At 44.2% G+C, this 17993-nt stretch overlaps 1 protein-coding gene across 5 annotated transcripts in view; it reads right to left on the reverse strand.

Annotated features, from left to right (window-relative positions):
- Positions 1–17993, reverse strand: part of RALY (RALY heterogeneous nuclear ribonucleoprotein) — a 79373-nt gene that overhangs the window by 43403 nt on the left and 17977 nt on the right. For 4 of the 5 annotated variants that reach the window (XM_012665805.1, XM_012665808.1, XM_012665804.1 and 1 more), the window contains exon 2: positions 3692–3774. The exons of the other annotated variant lie outside the window; for it this stretch is intronic. The gene's annotated coding sequence lies outside the window, so the exon portion shown is untranslated. The remainder of the gene's footprint in view (positions 1–3691; positions 3775–17993) is intronic. 5 annotated transcript variants of the gene reach the window in all.

The raw sequence follows: 17993 nt of genomic DNA on the forward strand, positions 1-17993 counted from the left end.
TCAGGGCCTCTAACCTGCTGAACTCTGCATGCCTGGAATGTTATTCCCCCAAGATATAACTCATAGCTTACTATTTCAGTTCCTGCATATTTCTGCACGGATTTTATTTTCTCAGAGAGGCCTTCTATGATAATCCAGTCTCTCCCTATTCCCTTATCCTGCTTTATTTTTCTTCGTATTTATTCATTTGTTTACCGGCTTTCCTTCACTAGAATTTAAACTAACAAGAGAGAAAACCTATTTTATGCACTGCTGTATCTCAAACACTTGAAACCGTGCCTGGTACATGCTAGAGGCTCAAATACTCAATGAACTAATGTCTCCAAAAAGAAAAATTTATATAGGAGAATGAGTTTAAAAGGGAGTGGGGGAGATAATACTGGCCCAAGAGGCTGAGAAGGACCAGTGCTTTAAGTCATAGGGAAAGAGCCAATGTAAGATAATAGAAAAAACTTGGTTCTCTGGAGCCAGATTCTTCTGGGTTCTAAGCTTAGCTCTTCCAATCACTGCCTACACATCCCTCTCTAAGTCTCAAATAATTTATAAAACAAGAATATCACCACCTACCTCCCAAGTTGCTATGAAAATGAAATAAATTTAAGTAGAGCATTCGGCATAGTGCTTGATAATATTAATATATTAATAGCAGAGACTATCATCAATTTAACATTTTCTGATAACTTTGGCCTTCAAGAGGATCTAGAACCACAGAAATTACCTAGCCCCACCCCCACCTTACTAAAGCACATAGATGTTTGTAGGGCTATTGCTCCTAAATTAAATGGCCTCCAGACTGCTGTCTTAACTTCTCATCATTCTTCTTTCACCCCTCCCCTTACTGTCAGCTTTCACCTCTCACATCTAGCTGCTATTAATGTAGCAGCTCCTCTTCCTTTTTTTACGTGCTGTGCTGCTTTTAATCTTACGGAGGGTTAGAAACCAGAATGCTAAACTTGTTACAACAACATGTAAAAATAAGAATAAATTAGCAGTGTACCAGGGCTTAAGGATGACAATACTTTGCTATCCTTTTGTTTTTTAGTTCAGCTCTGGAAAAATGAGGCTGTTAGATTAAAAAGCTATTATATAGAAACCTGTATATTATACACTTATTTGCATTTACATGGAACCATTCATATTTTAAAACAGTCAATACTGGAACTTTTCCACAGGGCAGTTGTTACAGGAAAAATAAGATCCAAGCTTGGCACCAAGGCCAGGGAAAGGCCAAAAGCTACAGAACTTTAGATTAATTAAGACAAAAAGAGGTGGCAGCAAAAGCCTGGAGTAGGAGGGAAGGTTGGAGCTGGCCAATGTGGAGCCCAAGATTACCAGATGAGTGCCAAACACCTCTGTGCACTCTCTGGCAGACAGAGGGAAGAATAGACTGTTGTTAGAGTATGAAGAAAATGGCCCACATATCACTGGCCAAGGGAGAAAGCGAGATGGTACGAAAACCGCAACGACCATGGCCTCCATTAACATATAAGGCTACAGTGTAAGTGCCTTTCCCGCTAGCAGTCAGAGGGACAGGCAGGGAACCTAGGGCCAAAATAGGAATAGCCTTCCTCTTCTGAGATGACAGCAGGGAACAAGGTAACATCTCAGTGGAACTAGTCATTGAGTGACGACTCATGTTGGGAATGGCTCTTGAAAACTCCTTTAATATCTATGCCAGCAGTAGTCTTGCTGCCAGGGTTTATGAATGCACTTAAACCTGCACCCTGCAAATTATGGATGCTAATGCTGTCTGGCTTTGTCATCTATGCCCCAGAATCCTTTTCCTTGTGGAAAGACTGAGCTATGGGTAGGGCCTGCAGAAGGAGAGGAGAAGGGCATGGGAGAAGATTTATGGTGCAAATTTTAAAAGAAAAATTCTCCCTTTTACCTTTGGGAATGAGGTGCCTCAATACTACTATAGTTTGGATGTTTGACCCCTCCAAACCTTTTGTAAAAATTTTATCTCCAATCTTTGAAGTGGGGCCTAATGGGAGGTATTTAGGTCGTTGGGGGCAGATCCCTCATTAATAGATGAATGCCCTCCCTGGGAGGGTAGTGGAGGGGAGTAAGTTCTCACTATTAGTTCTCGGGAGAGCTGACTGTTAAAAAGAGCTTGGCCCCTCCCCTCTCTTGCTTATTTTCTTGCCATGTGATCTCTGCGCATGCTGAGATCACATGCTGGCTTCCCTTTACCTTCCATCAGAAGTGGGAGCAGCCTGAGGTCCTCACCAGACGCAGATGCCCAATCTTGAACTTTTCCAGACATCAGAAAATAAACCTTGTCTTCTATATAAATTACCCAGACTCAGGGATTCCTTAACAGCCACACAAAATGAACTCAGACATATTTCTAATGCTTTCTTCTCACTTTCCTGTTTCGTTCATGCTGCTTTACAATTTGTGAAGACTCTCAGCGTGCATTTCTCACTTGATTACCTATAACATCCCTGCATGGTTGATACACACACAATAGACATGTAGGGGGACAGGGAGGCACCCCAGTTGTACAAATAGGGAAATAAGGATTGTCTGAGGGCACACGTGGAGAGAAAAGATTAAAACCAGTTTTCCTAACTTCAACCCAGCTTTCCAGGTCCCTATCTTGTATTAGACCAAGTGTTTATGGGACTCCATGTGTTACAGACATTTTCTTCTCCTTCCAGTCACAGCAGCCTCTGCCTGCTTGAAGGTTCTTCCTATCTTTCAGACTATTAGCCCTCTCAGAAATACCATTGCTCAGAGGGACCCCCCAACTCCTACCTATTCTGCTGGGTCCCTCAACTGAATCTCCTTCCTCAATCTCTAAGGAGGTTTGTCTTCTATAACTCTGTAAGAAAAATCAGAATTACAGGGAGATTAGCAGCCCAAGGAAAGCCTGCCAAGTCAGGAAGAACAACGCTTTGTGAATTCCCAGGCGTGAACCTTGGGCAAATTATTTCAGATTCCTAAGCCTCAATTTCCTCATCTATAAAATGGGGTTTTAGAGCCAGGTGCGGTGGCACATAGCTGTAATACCAGCTACTCAGGAGGATCACTTGCCCAGGAGTTCAAGACCAGCCTGGGCAACAAAGCAAGATCTCATCTAAAAAAAAAAAGAGGGGGAGGGGTTGTCTAGATTAAATGAGATCCATAACACAGCAAGTTCTTAATGTATTGATTTTCCTTCCCTTCTCACCATCTGTGGTATTCCCTTTGAGCTTCCCCTGACCTTCCCCTTCATTCAGCCCTACTCTATCACTCCATCCTCTTCACTTTTCATGATCACATTTTGCAGGATTGAGAAAACTACAGGATTTCCTGAAACTGACGTATGGGCTTGATAGGTCACAGTAGAAACCAAAGTCAGGAAAGTCTCTAGGGGCTGTGAAACCACATTAAAGAGCTTAAGGGAGGACAGGTATAGCTGTCAGGTCCCCAGATAACCTCTAGCAAAAGCAAGGAGGAAGCAAGCCAACTCTGCCTTATTCACGGCAAATGATGCCAGACATTCCCATGGTGGTTCTAGGAAAGGAATCTCAACCATTCTCCCAGTTCAGGACGTTGCCTAAGCCAACATCCAATCTCTCAGACATGGAGTAGGAAAGTAATCACCTGTAAGTTATCTGTACTAAAGGAAAAGCTAATCCCCAAACTAGTTACCCTCTATCTTGGCCCAAGCTTGTCCAGAGTTTTCCCAGGCACCCCCACTCACCAGTACCAAGGCTGTGCTTAGCCAGCTATTTTCTCCTTTGGGTTACAGGGTCAGCACCAGCTGCCTCTGGGAACAAGGCTCACCTACAACAGAGAGAGAAGACCATTAGGTGTCCTGCTGAGAACAGGCATGAACTCAGGGCAGTGTGGGCATTCAAAGTTCCTGCCCTCACACATTTTACATCCTAGTAAAGTCAGATTAATTATTTTAAGTATATAATTTCAAGTAGCGCTAATAAGTGCTATAAAATAAAGCAAGGTAAGGGGAGAAAGAATAACAAGGGTTAAAGCAGAATCTACTTTTAGATGAAATGGTCAGGGAAGTCCCTTCTCCAAAGGGTGACATCTGGACAGAAACAGAATAAAGTGAGGGTGTAATATATGCAAAGATCCGAGGAAAGAGCGTTCCAGAGAAAGAGAATAGCAAGTGCAAAGGCTCTGTGGCATAATACTTAGGCAAGAATAAGCTTGGTATGTTTAAGGAACAAGACGACCAATACAGCTAGAATGGAGTGATAGAGAGAATGATACTAGGTACACAAGGAGGAACTACTTATGTTCTCTATTTTACATATGAGGTAACGAAGGCTCAAAGGTCAGGTGACTTGCCCAAGATCAAAGTTAAATCAGTGGTAAAACTGGGAGTGGAACTCAGGTCTTCTAGACAATTCTACTCTGACTCCCTCCTGGGTCAGGTTCCTCCAGACTTAGATAACCTGGACCCTAGCTGAGACAAATTTTCAAGCACTCAGATTGCTTCAGGTTTCTGTGCTCACCTCCCTCCTCTGCTGGGTGAAGATAGTGAAAAACAGAGAACCTCTATATATTCTCAGAAATGTGGGGTAGAGGGGACTCTGGAATGAGGAGAAGAGTAGCACATATCAGGCACTCTTCTAAACCTTTTACTGGTATTAACTCATTTAATCTTTACAACAATCTTGGAAGGTTGGCGTGTTATTATTTTACTAATGGGGAAACTGAGGCACAGAAGTTAAGTAAATTTGCCCAATTCATACAGCTAACAGATGGTGGAGCTGGGACTTGAACGCAGAAGTTTAAATCCAGGGCTTGCCCTCTAAACCACACACTGTACCACTTCTCAAAAAGAGAAGGCAGAAAATGTGTTCTCTAGTTCTAGCTGACATAGGTGAGAGAGCCCCCACCCATTTATACCCAAGCCTGACATCCTCTTCCATTTACTTGTAGTCCAGGCTTTACACTGAATACAAGCTGAATGACTCCAGAGTCCTTCAGCCATTTGGTTCCAAAGGCTCTTCTAATCTCTAGCTACTGTGATCTCAAAGTTACAATGATAACAACAGCCATTTAATAGCCTTTTACTGCACACTTGGAAACAGACTGAGTATTGGGCTAAGCACTGTCTTATTTCAGAGAGGGAGTAGGAGCTGCTCCAAGACATCAGTGGAAGGATCATGGGGGCTCCAGGCCTGGAACAATGCGGCAAACACATGGAACTGAAGGATCTTTCAGCTCCAGGTCAAAGGACAAGGCAGAGGCACCAGTGGGTGGGTGGTAAGGGGACTGGACTATCAACACCTCCAACTCAGCCAGTCAAACTGAACTCATGTCCTACTTCTCAGCCTCCATGGCTCAGCAAATTATATAGCCATTCTCCCAGGTACTTAGACTCTAAATGCTCATGCTCTAAACCCCTCCTTCCCACAATTGCCAAATCCTTCTGGGATATTTCTTTTCTTTTTTTTTTTTTTTTGCTCTAAGAACCCTATATCCAAACCATTCTTCTTAATTCCCTACAGGGTCGACTTCTTCTTGGTTCAGGATCACATTATCTCTTGCCTGCACTGCTGGGATATTTCTTAAAATTTATTGACATTACAAGGACAGAAGGTTATATACAGTAGTCTCTCCTCACCCTCCTGCTCCAATCCATTGGACCCACACTGCCAGACTAATGGTCCTAATGCCACTCTCCTGCTCAAAAATGGCTCCCAATCATCTCAGTCTTGCTCTCTAGGTATGCCATGATCTAGTCATCACCTGCCTCACCTCTACTGTGGGCTTTCCAGCTCCCATACTTTCATCCATGATGTTCTCTCACGGGAATGCCCTTCTTCATTGTACATATACAAACCCTTCTTAATCTTCAAGGCCTAATTAATTAATCTATGAATTTATCCTGAACCCATTCTCACCATTTTCTCTGCCCTGTTCTTGAAACATCTCTAGCTTGTGGCTACATTCAGTTTCAGCCTCACCATCAGCTAAGGCCTCAGGAATACAGCTCCTCTGTTCCCCTTCTTCCCTGTAGAGATTCCTACTGCTTTCCAAGTATGGAGACCTGGTCAGTTCTAAGATTTCTGTTCCCATTCCTCCTACTCTTATCTCAGTCTGGATCTAAGAGACAAGAGACCTGGGTTCTAACCTGCACTTCAGATTCCTCATCTGCAAAATGGGGATATAATTTCCACACTACCGATATAGGGCTTCTGTGAGAATCGATGTTATAACAGGTGAGAAAAGGGTAAGAGTTAGGATGGGAGTCTCCCAGCCAGGTCTTTAACAACTCTGTCAGTTGAAAAACAGTGAGTACATACATGAGTCTTCTATCCAACCAGTCAAAAAATATTTCCTGATATTGGCCTTACTGTGTAAAGAGCTCTGAGTTAGGTGTTATGGAGGATGCAGGGATGATTGAGAACAGTCCTTATCCTTAGGCACTCTGCAGTCATAGTGGAACTGTATCAACTTCCTGAACAGGACTACTAAGAATATCAGGCAGGCTCTAACAGTTCAGGTGTTATGAAAACTATAAAAGTAGAGAAAGCAATGAGTGTGACCTGGGGTGGACCTCAGAAGCTCACAGAAGGAGCAAAGATTTACACCAGTCCTTGATTTAGGTGACAGAAAGACAAGGGCTGCTACTATACCCTACTCAGGCACTAGGCTAGGTGTTAAACTGTTAATCTTCATTAATACCCTGTGAAGTAGGTGATGGCATGCCCATTTTACAACCAAAGTAACTGAAGACAGGCAGGATAAGTGTACCATTCAAGGTCAAACAGCTAGTAAGCAGCAGAGCTAGAATTTGAACCTAGGTCTGCTTTACTTTACTCCATAGTCTATGTGCTTTCCCTTACTTTATGGTCTGCCTTACTTCATTACATGGCAACATGAAAGAAGAGCAGAAACCCTAAAGTTCTTTCTACCTCAAAATTCAGTGATTTGATTTGGGGGGTGGTTACTACTGTATCTTCCCCGTAAGACTGTGATTAGGGTCTCATCACTGTGACAGCATAAGTATCTAACATAGAGGAGCCTGGCAGGTAGGAGATACTAAGTATTCGGGGAACATGTGAGTGGATAAATGAATTTACAAACAACTGCCCCATCAACTCTTATTCTGAGGACTAAAAAGTTAGGTCCAAAATCTCAAGCTCTATGTTCTGAGTCTCAGCCCCTGTAGCTACATAAATCACACACTACTAATCTGTTGGCTAAGGTGTCCTTTCCTACTGTTGTTTTCATGAGTTAGGGGAGAAGTAAAGAGAGAAAGGCTAAGAAGAGATCGTTGGACAGGGAACAGAGGAAATGGAAGGAGAGAAAGGTGGTTGAAGGAGAGCAGGTAAGGAAGGAGAAGCTTGGGCAGGAGTGAAAGGTCTGAGGCCTAGACTTTGGAAAACGTTTCTTTTTCCTTCCGGTTCCAAAACCAAGGACTTTTTTTTTTTTTTTTAAAGAGCAGTAGTAGGAATTTCTCTTCATGAATTTTAAATGAAGGAAATTTGCTTGTCCAAATCCTGGACTGTGAGCAGGATATGAAGTGAGGCACTTAAGGACAAGCTCCTCAGGGCTTCCATCCTCAGTCCTCACTAAGATCCTGTCCCAGCCCAACATCTGCCTGCTTGAGGCTGAAACCTGCAGAGATCAGAAGACAAGCAGGTTCTTCCTCTTGCCACTGCTTCCTCCCTACCAGCATTACTCCAGGCTAATAAGCCCTAGGAGTCTATCCTTCCTCATGGATAAGGGGATACTGACATCCTCTAGATCCTTCCCCACAGCTCCCTGTCATGAAAGCTGCGTTGAGTTCTAAAGGAAGGTGTTTCTCCCTTTCTGCTAAATTCCCCAAATGTGGAATGCACCTGGGGTGAAGATGTGGATGGAGGCGGCAAGGTCCCTTCAGAATCCTCTAGATCTACAGTTCAGCTCTCTTTAGGTCTGATCTGCACATTATACGCATGTATCTCTCTTTCTTACTAAATTAGAGAGAATACTAGGCTGAGAGTCAGAAAACCTAAGGATTAGCTCCAGCTCTGCCTCTAATTCACTGTGTGATCTTGAACAATTCATTTCACCTTCCTGGACCTTAGTTTTCAGATCTGTAAAATGAGGATGCTCGTATATGCTCTTGTGAAGGATTTTCTGAAGGTGGATCAAACAAAACTGACAATAACAGGTTAACTGTTTAAATCTATGACTGTTGACTGGTTTGATATGAAGCAGTAATGAAGGAATAAGGGGATGTCTCTTTAAAAAACAGTGAACTGCTAACTCTCTGGGAGGCCGAGGCGGGCGGATTGTTTGAGCTCGGAGTTCGAAACCAGCCTGAGCAAGAGCAAGACCCCATCTCTACTAAAAATAGAAAGAAATTAATCGGACAACTAAAAATATATAGAAAAAATTAGCTGGGCATGGTGGCGCATGCCTGTAGTCCCAGCTACTCGGGAGGCTGAGGCAGAAGGATTGCTTGAGCCCAGGAATTTGAGGTTGCTGTGAGCTAGGATGACGCCACGGCACTCTAGCCCGGGCAAAAGAGTGAGACTCTGTCTCAAAAAAAAAAACAAAAAACAAAAAACAAAAAACAGTGAGCTGTACTATCTTTTCAGTTAAAGTGATCTGCCCTGAGTGAAAGAATTAGCAAGAGCTGTGGCAGACACAATGTCACACTGTCTGTACCTTCATCAAAAGACAGTTAGGCACCAACCAAGACTAGATAAAGTTCAAAAACTACATGCACGCAAATCCCAACAGGTGCAAGTAGACACCAAGAACCACTACAAGTCAAATACTGCTTAGAGAAAGTAACGGTAAGGTAATTTAGTGGCAAAGAGCGCTAGAATCAGAGACACATGGGTTTGAATTCTAGCTCTGCATCACTAGATTTGTCACCTTAGGCAATGTACTTACCTTCTATGCCTCAGTTTCCTACATTTGTTTTAAAAGGTTCCTGCTTCATAAATAGGTTATTGAGAGAAATAAATGGGACAGCATGCTATAGGAATACTTCAGAAACCAGGAATCTATAGCTAGAGGCTAAGGAAAGGAGCCAGGAAGTGAATTAAGAGAGAAAATTATGGTAAGCCTGGGGCCTGAACATCAAAAGTTAATCAAAAGGCCTGGGACAAGAGAAAGGGAGTATTTCAGGGGGCAGAAGAAGAAAGATTTTGACAGAAGAAATCCTCTCCTATATTTGTAAAACAAATTTTTTAAAAATAGCATGTCCCTATAGAACCCTTGCTGTTTAAAATAAGCAAGCCCCATGGTCTGCAGGAAGACTGGTTCAAAGAGGTGTTGCTGAAGTGGTATCTTCCTCTGGGGGTTGGGGGGAGGAAAGGGCAAGCTGGGTTCTCTAGGCCTCTGGGGTGGCAACCAAGGCAGGAGTGAGCAGCCAGGAGATAATTAGAGCTAACAGCTCCAGGCTCCCTCAGGCAGGGCTCACCTGAAAGCGGCCTCCAACCCACTTCTGCTACAGTCAGTCAGCACTTGAGGGCTCACGACTGCCCACAAACAGAGAGGAAAAGACTGGCACAGGACAAATGGTCCTTGTCCCACGAGCCAAGCTTGCCAATCTACTTGCTAGCTCTGTTCTGGCTGCTCCTAACCTCTCAGCCTCAGAACTGCCTCAATCCTTCTGGTAAGGCTTGCTTATCCCAGCCTTGATCAAACCCCATGGTCTTGCAGTTCTACTGGACTCCTCCCCACTCACAAGGATATCTGACCTTGACTCTTGTGACTGGCTCTACTATATGGATGCCTATGCCCCAGCATAATAAACCAACTGGCTATGTTGCTGTGGGGGTTAAAAAGATGACCTCACAACATAATAAAAATGTAGCCAGGACACAAGATGGTTCAGTAAAACCCTCCCCTAACTCCCCACAAAAGACAGGTGTCAGGATGCCCAGCATATCAAAAAGGAGGCCCTAGAGGGCAGCTGGTTTCTCAATGACAGGTGACATTAGGGTTCTTGAGCCCAACCCATGTCCTTGTATAAGAACATAATACATGCCATACATAGATGAAACTCAATCTAGGCAGTTTCCAGGCTGCTTGGAGGAAGGTTCACAGACTATAACAGACATGCAAGACAATCATTCTTCCCTCTGCATTTTCTGGGCAGCTAACCGCATTTCTCCTTCCTCAGCTGAAGCTGTCTCAGGTTTTTTCCCCTCCTCCTTCCATAGAACAACCAACCCTGCAGGAATTATCAAGGGAGGCACAAGTAATTACTGTTTTCTTTTCTCCATGCTAATGAGACAGTTGGATGGTTCCCCTTCCCCCTCTTGAGCTGCAAGCGAGAATCTAAGGCTTTATAATCAGTAACCAACACACCAAAGCTTGGGCCAGACAGTGCTCTGTGCAACTGAGACTGTACAGAAGATGGCTTTCATGCCCCTAATGAGACCAGAACTGGAAGGGCCCCACCTTTATAGAAAAGGAGGTAAGATAGAGCAGGGAGATCTGTCCAAAGTCACAGAGGGAAGTCAGTGGCAGGGCCAGGACCAATCTTCTTACTCCTAACCAGGATACATCTCACATCCCCCAGACTTCACACAGTACAGAATGACTTTGGAGGTATCCTTGATGTGGAGGCTGGAACTGCAAATTTCAAACTTCCATATCAGTTTTTGAATAGGTATTCAAAAAGCAATGACAATGCTTTGCAAATGCAAACTTGGCCCCAAAACCCCAGTTCTACGGTGAAAGGCCAAGACCTGAGAGATGACGCCAATTTTACCCAAAAATTAAAATGGCAAAGCAGATGACCAGGCAAAAAAAAAAAATCTGTGAATTTTAGCTGGGATTCAGCTAAGTGAAAACTGTAGGTAAAAGGGTGGGGTTTGGAGTTTTTCCTAAGAATGAACTTCAGGTCTGGTGGATAAAAGAGCTCTTGAGTATAGAACATTAGGGCCTCAGTCTGTTAGTTCAATCCCCTTACTTCAAAGATAAAGAAAGTAAACCTAGCACTATCAGGAGCTTTACAGAAGAGGGCCCAAGGTGATGCAGGAGGACTGAAGGATGCTATAGCCCAGAGCTAGCCATGGCATGCCTGGCTAGCCATGATCAGAGGAAAAGGAGCCAGCATTTGCAAATGGTTCAAGTTTTTAAGCTGAAGTAACTTGTAGATCTAATAAGGCTTATTTTTTTAACCTAAAGATTAGCTTCTGTCAGCCTCTAAAGTCCCTTGCCTTACCTTGCCTCTTATTGCCTATCCTAGCTCTGTCATTTCAGATGGGATTCAGCAATTCAAATCCAAATCTCAGACCAATTCTGACTCTCTCACCCATAAGGCCTGGATATCAACCCTTCCTATTATTCTCATACCATAGCTAACTGTAGGGCTCTGATGGTATTCCAGGATATGGTCAGTGCTGACCACCAAGGCTTCACCCTCTAGAGGGAACAAAATCAGGTGCTTTATTCTATAAATAGGCCCACATCCATGTGAGAGCCCCTGCCTTGGTCACCTGCCTAAGCTCTCAGGACCCTCCTAAGACTATAAAGCCCAGCTCTGAATCCAAGGCCAGCCCTCCCCACCAATGGCCATTCTCCAGAGGTTGCCTGCCAGCCTAGACTTCCACTTGTGCTTGCTGCTCTCCCTAGCCTTCTGCAAGGCAGACAGCATGGTTTAGTAGAAACAACATGCAGACAGACCTGGGTTTGAGCCCTGGCTCTGCCACCAAAACTGGATAGCCTTAGTGCTTTGATCACTGTGTTTACTTGTCTGCCTCTTCTACCACTCTTCCCTTCTTGGGAGTAAGGAATATTTAGTTGTATCCTCAATGAGTCAGTCACTGTCAATTGAATGGTACTCTCTAAAACTTAACATCTCACATCTGTAAAATGTTAAAGTCACCTACCTCAGAGTTGTGAGGATAAATGGGGGAAAGAAAGTATGTCAACTGCCTAGCTCAGTGCCTGGCCCTTCTTCCTCTACTGTATCTTGGATGCCCAGGGCCAAATGTTTGCCTGTACTAAACCAGACTGACCATCTTGGAGACATCATATCTTGCTGAATCTCTGGGGTCAGGTGGACCTGACCCCCAGGGTCTGTCTACTCTAATAATCACATTAATTGCCAGTTCTTAGAACCAATAAAAACAGCTAGAGAAATGACTACTCTCCTCACAGGTGAAGGCAGTGAATTTGACACTAATGATGTGTGGGCATATACTAATATTCTAGATTGAAAGAAGGGGGAAGCTCTGGGGGAACAGATACAAGGAAAAAGGCTGTGCCATGAAGTTTGGGCCCTAGAGAAGAAATCCCAAATCAAAAAAGTAGCTGAAGATATCTGCACTGGAGCTTACAGAAGGGCTAGAGACATGAAATGAATTGGCTGAGGTCACACAGTAAACTGAAGGCAGAAATGAGCTTGGATCCCATCACTGCAGTCTCTGTATACAGTGTTTTTTCCAACCTACAGGGCAGATGCACAGAGCTGTAGGAAAAATGGAGTGAGACATACGGGGCTCAGGATAGTGGCACTGAGAAGCACGCAGGAATGTCAAGTGGCACTTACGCAGTTTCTGGCTAGAAAAGGAAACTGAGCAATAAATCCATGCTTCAGTTCTGTAGGGGTCTTATGTGCTCTGTCAGTTTAAGGGCAAAAATAAACTCAGTCTGGCCAGAACGAGTGTCAGCAGTTATGGTGGGGAAGGGTACAGGGTATCATTAAAATATCATGAGCTTCTTGCCCCAACATCAGCTACTTTGTGTGATCTACTTTGGGTAGATTTTGCCCATCCATCCCCAACTTCTCAACTCAAACTATGTTCCAGGTTTTCTAGGATATCTGCCTTTTCTACCAGAGGGGCTTCAGACTTATAAACTAGAGGTGAGGTATACGGTATAGAGAAGAGGTAGAATAAAATCTCTGTCTCATGAGGAAGATCTGATTGATGAATCGTCTCTTTACTCATCAGATTCACCTGAACTTCTGAGAAGTGAAGTGACTGGCCCAAGGTCAAACAGCTAATAAAAGCAAATCAGGATTTGCCTATGTATCGAGTGTCCCTTGGCCATGGTGACCATGGTTTGTATGTGTCCCCTAAAGTGCCTGTGTTGGAAACTTAACACCCAGCATAATATTAATAGTTTAAGAGGTGATTAGGTCATGAGGGCTCTGCTTTTATGGATAGATTAATGTTATTGCAGGAGTGGGTTCGTTATCTCAAGAGTGGGTTTGTTATAAAAGCAAGTTTGGCCCTCTTGCACACATTCTCTCTTACCATTTGATGCCTTTCACTACATTATGACGCAGCAAGAATGCCCTTACCCGATGCGGCCCCTAGATCTTGGACTTTTCAACCTCCAGAACCATAGTCAAATAAACTTCTATTGTTTGTAAATTTCCCAGTCTAGGGTATTCTGTTACAGCAGCACAAAACAGACTAAGACAGTGACGTTCAACAAATTCGGCCTTTACAAGTTTTGAGAGGTAGGTAGGTAGAACAGGTATTCTCTGCTAAATCATGTTGTCCCTTCTTCTGGAGTTTCATTTAACACCTTCAATCCATTTTAGGCCTAGTACTGACATTTATCTTCTCTTACAGACTTGTATAACTACCTTCTAGCTCAGAGGTCAGCAAACTTTTTCTGTATAGGGCTAGAAAGTAAGTATTTTAGGATTGGTGGGCTACAGTATTCCTGTAGTATTCAACTCTACCACTGTAGTGCAAAAGCAATCATAGATGAACAAATGAGTGAGGCTGTGTTCCAGTAAAAATTTACAAAAAGAAGCAGTGAGGGCCGGGCGCGGTGGCTCACGCCTGTAATCCCAGCACTCTGGGAGGCCGAGGCAGGTGGATCGCTCAAGGTCAGGAGTTCTAGACCAGCCTGAGCAACAGCGAGACCCCGTCTCTACTAAAAATAGAAAGAAATTATCTGGACAACTAAATATATATATAGAAAAAATTAGCCGGGCATGGTGGCGCATGCCTGTAGTCCCGGCTACTCGGGAGGCTAAGGCAGAAGGATCGCTTGAGTCCAGGAGTTTGAGATTGCTGTGAGCTAGGCTGACGCCACGGTACTCTAGCCCAGGCAACAGAGCAAGACTCTGTCTCAAAAAAAAAAAAAAAAAAAAAAAGAAGCAGTGAGCTAGATTTGGCCCACAGGTCATAGTTTTCTGACACCTGTTCTAACGATTTAATCTGTCTCCCATAACCTCTGTATCCCAATCCATCATACATAACTCCTATTATAGCCTTGCAACCTCCTCAATGGATCTCCTTGGCCTACAGGATAGTTTAAATTCTACCCGCGTTCTCCCCCATATCCTTTTCCTGCACACTGTACTCCAATCACACCAGGCTGTCACCTGGCAGTTCCTAGCATTCCCTGTGCTGTTCCCTAACGCCTGCAATGACCTTCTTCATTCCTCTGCCAATATTACCTGTTCAGGGACAAGTCCAAATACCTCAGGGGCAGGGAATGGTCTTATTCAACTCTGTGTCCCTTGCAGCACCCAACATAGCACCCAGTGTTTGCTGACTGAACAGGCCTCTAGGCTGAGAGTAGACTACTAGAACATGGAATCTTTGGTTCTAGCAGAACCCTGAGATGACTCACGACATCAACGGATTCTTCATTTTCTTCAAGGGCTTGCTCCCACCCTCCACCACATCATGTTTTTTGGGTCTAGCCAGGTAACTAGTTAAAGCAGGGGCTAAGACCAGGCATCTCACTAAGTGGCTCTAGACTGTACTGAAAAGGAAGTGGAGATAGGTGAAGAGAAGAGGGATCCTATTTTCAGACCTCCTTGTCCCTGACCTCAAACTATATCCTTGATACTAGTCATAAACTGACCACTGATCCATATTTAGCACTAGGCCAGCAGACAGCCTTCTAACAAGTACAGATCCTGGGTCCCCCAAGGTAGGGGATTTCACTGACGGAAAGGCTGCAGTCTGACCTCAATTGAAGAAAAAACTTGAGAGTGTGTGGTAAGAATCATCAGTAGCATCACTTTTGGGTGCAAAAGGATAGCCATTGAGATCAAGGGTCCTAGGCAGGCCTGTAGCCCACAGGTATAGCTATCTCAGCTTGGGGAATTTGTGGGGCCAAAGACTAAACTGTTGTGGGGGGGGCACGGGGAAACACACCAAAGGATTTTTCTCCTAAGCCCAGAACAGAACAACATTCCATCTGGCTAAGTGAGCTTGTCACAGGCATGGGGTACTTAGCATATCTGCCATTCCAGGATTACGGCTGTCAAGTTTTAATTAGGGTAATTAGAGTTAAAATTTAATTTCATTTCAGGGGTATTTTGAACAGATTCAATTAATTTTTTTTTTTTTTTTTTTTAAAGAATACAGAAAGGAGGCGCAGGCTGTGTGGAGCAAATAGAGGATTTTGCCATAAGAGAAGCAAAGCCATTTTCCTGGGCCTGGCAAACCTTTGAACCGCTGCCAAGAACCCACTGTACCTCTGCAAGCTCAGCCCAGAGGACAGAGGGCTGCTGGTTTGCAGCTTTCCTCCCTTCTCCCCAACAGAATTCTAGAAATAAGTTTCAGTCGGCACCTGTTAATATATCTACCTTCCCCTTCCCACCTGCTGCTCCTGTATTACTGCCATGCAATGCCTACTACTACAGCCCTAAATCTGGCAAAAGACAAAGGCTCAGGGCAGTCAAAGTGTTTTGCCATATGTTAGGGACTGCTTTAATAACCACTCCCTTATCAAGAGTCACTAGACACACCATTATGCTTTTGTTTGTGCCAGTTCCCTGGTTGAGTGCCCTCCTCGCCTTAAACTCTTACTCTTCCTTCAAAACACAGATCGGTTATGTCCCCCAGCAAAGCCCTCCATCATGCCTCTGTAATCCCAGGGTCCCTTGTACGCTCTTCTGGTAAGGCACACACATTATACTGTGGTTTGTATCCTTGTCTGACTCTAATGCTAGACTGTTAGGTCATCTAGGGATCCTTAACACTAGCACAAGGAGATACTCAACAAATATTTATTGAACGACCACGTATTATGGGTGGATTTTGGTCTGACCACACTGATTGCCGAGCATGTTAAGCCTTCAGGTTCTCCAATGCCCAGGAATATCCAGTCATGAGTCCCTTTCCCCTCCTGCACAGGGCCAGTTCAGAAACCTGACTCTGCACTCCACACAGGAGAAAGCCCTCCCATTGATCCCAAATGATGACTGATCTCTCCCATTAGTGCCTGCTCATTCCTCAAGGACCTGGAAAGGCAATGAGAAAGCAAAAGCAAGCAGAGCATCTCTCCCCACCCCATGCACCTCCCTTACCACTGGTTTTAAATAATTTCCTCCAGTTCAGTCTATAGAAGGGTAAGAGAGGGCCCTGGTAGAAAACACTTTTTCAGCTCGGAATCAGTATTGCAAATGCTCAGAAACGTAGTACAGTCCAACAGAGACTTTTCTGAGCTTCAGTATCCTTTGCCAACCTTCCAATAGGTTGTTAGGAGAAATAAACACAAAAGGCTTAACCCAGTATGTAACATTTAGTAGCTATTCAGTAAGTGCTATTTCCATCTGAGGACAGGGCCTGAACAATGTACCTAGCACCACATTATAAAGAGTTTATAAAGGTGAGGAAAACATATTAAAGGGGGATACAAGTTAACCACTTCCCCATTTACCCAGGGCAGCCCTGTCTACTGGGCCCAGGGGAGGACGGCTATACCAGCAGAACTGTTGTGTTGACAAGTGTAACCAGATCCATTTCACGGTAATCAGATTCTCCCTAGCTAGGAGCATTCGCTCCTCCAGCCTCCTCCCAGGCTCCCCAGGCCTGGCTGCAGGCCCATATTGATCCATTTCTAATTAGGAGCAGTGGCAGTGCTTCTGACAGAAGTTCAGGGTCTAGGCTTCCTCTGCTGGCATCTGGCCAAATGCCCTGAAACGCCCAGCCCAGGGCAGACCCAGAGAACACTGTGAGGTAGAAAAAGATCCCAGACTAAATTCACCATAACGCAGCATGAAATTTTAGAACTGAAAGGTTCCTTTATAAGCACAGGTTTTATTGTATTTCAGTTGAGAAAGCTGAGGTCTAGAAAAGATACTTGTCCAAGGTGATATAAGAAGATAATGCAGATCTTCTTACTTCTAGTTCTTACCTCTAGATAAGTGTTTCCCAACCTGGCTACACAACAGAAGGACTCAGGGAACTTTCAGTTTCTAGGCCCCACCCCAGAGATTCTGATGTGGAACACATGCAGTGGCTCTGGCTCTCTTTTGCTAAGCATGTGATCATCTTCCAAAAGAAATCTAAAAGCACAAGATCTAGTTTGGACCTAGGTTCAAACTCACCTTGGATCATAACAATAACATTTAGTAGCAGCCCACTATTGTCTGATCCAGTCCTCCCCCACCCCCATCATAAAAGGGTTATTTAGGGGCCTGAGTCCAAAGGATCTATCATAAATGGTTCAGACTTCCTAACATGGTCTGCTAGCTTGGCTGCCAGCAAAGACATTTCCTTTCAAAACTAGTCTGAAACTAAAATGTCTGTTACGAAGATACAGAAACTGAAGGAGGGGGATAGTAGTAGCACCTGGGTATAAGGAATATGGGGGAGATGCTATGGTACTGAGTGTGTGGCATCTGGGGCATAGGCAAAGATGTCAGTGTATGCACAGTCATGTGTGGAGGGAAGGACTTGTGTATGTTTATGTAAGGAAGTGGACAGTGTGCTGTCTGTGAGACAGGCTTGCAGATACTTTTGTAGCACACACAATTCTGGGTATCTGGGTAGAAGACAGCGGGATGAGAAGTGTAAACAGGTAAATGTGTGCATATATAGGAGGAGGGGGAAACATGACTTGAAAGTGTAAGGGAGATAGCACAGATGTATATAGAAGAGAAGAAATGTATCACATTCGTGACTCAATTGTGTGTGTGTGCACGTGTTGCAAGGCATATGAGCTTGCAGGGATGGGAAGCAGTGTGTGTGTATATCTGTGTGGCCTACACATCTGTATGTGTGAGAAAACAGATCCACTAACATTTCTGATTCATCCAGCCCTGGCTTTGCCTAAAGGCTCATACCACTCAAGGGCAGGCCCATCTACAG

The sequence above is a fragment of the Propithecus coquereli genome, unplaced genomic scaffold (genome assembly GCF_000956105.1).
Source record: "Propithecus coquereli isolate 6110/MARCELLA unplaced genomic scaffold, Pcoq_1.0 Scaffold122, whole genome shotgun sequence".
NCBI classification, from domain to species: Eukaryota; Metazoa; Chordata; class Mammalia; order Primates; family Indriidae; genus Propithecus; species Propithecus coquereli.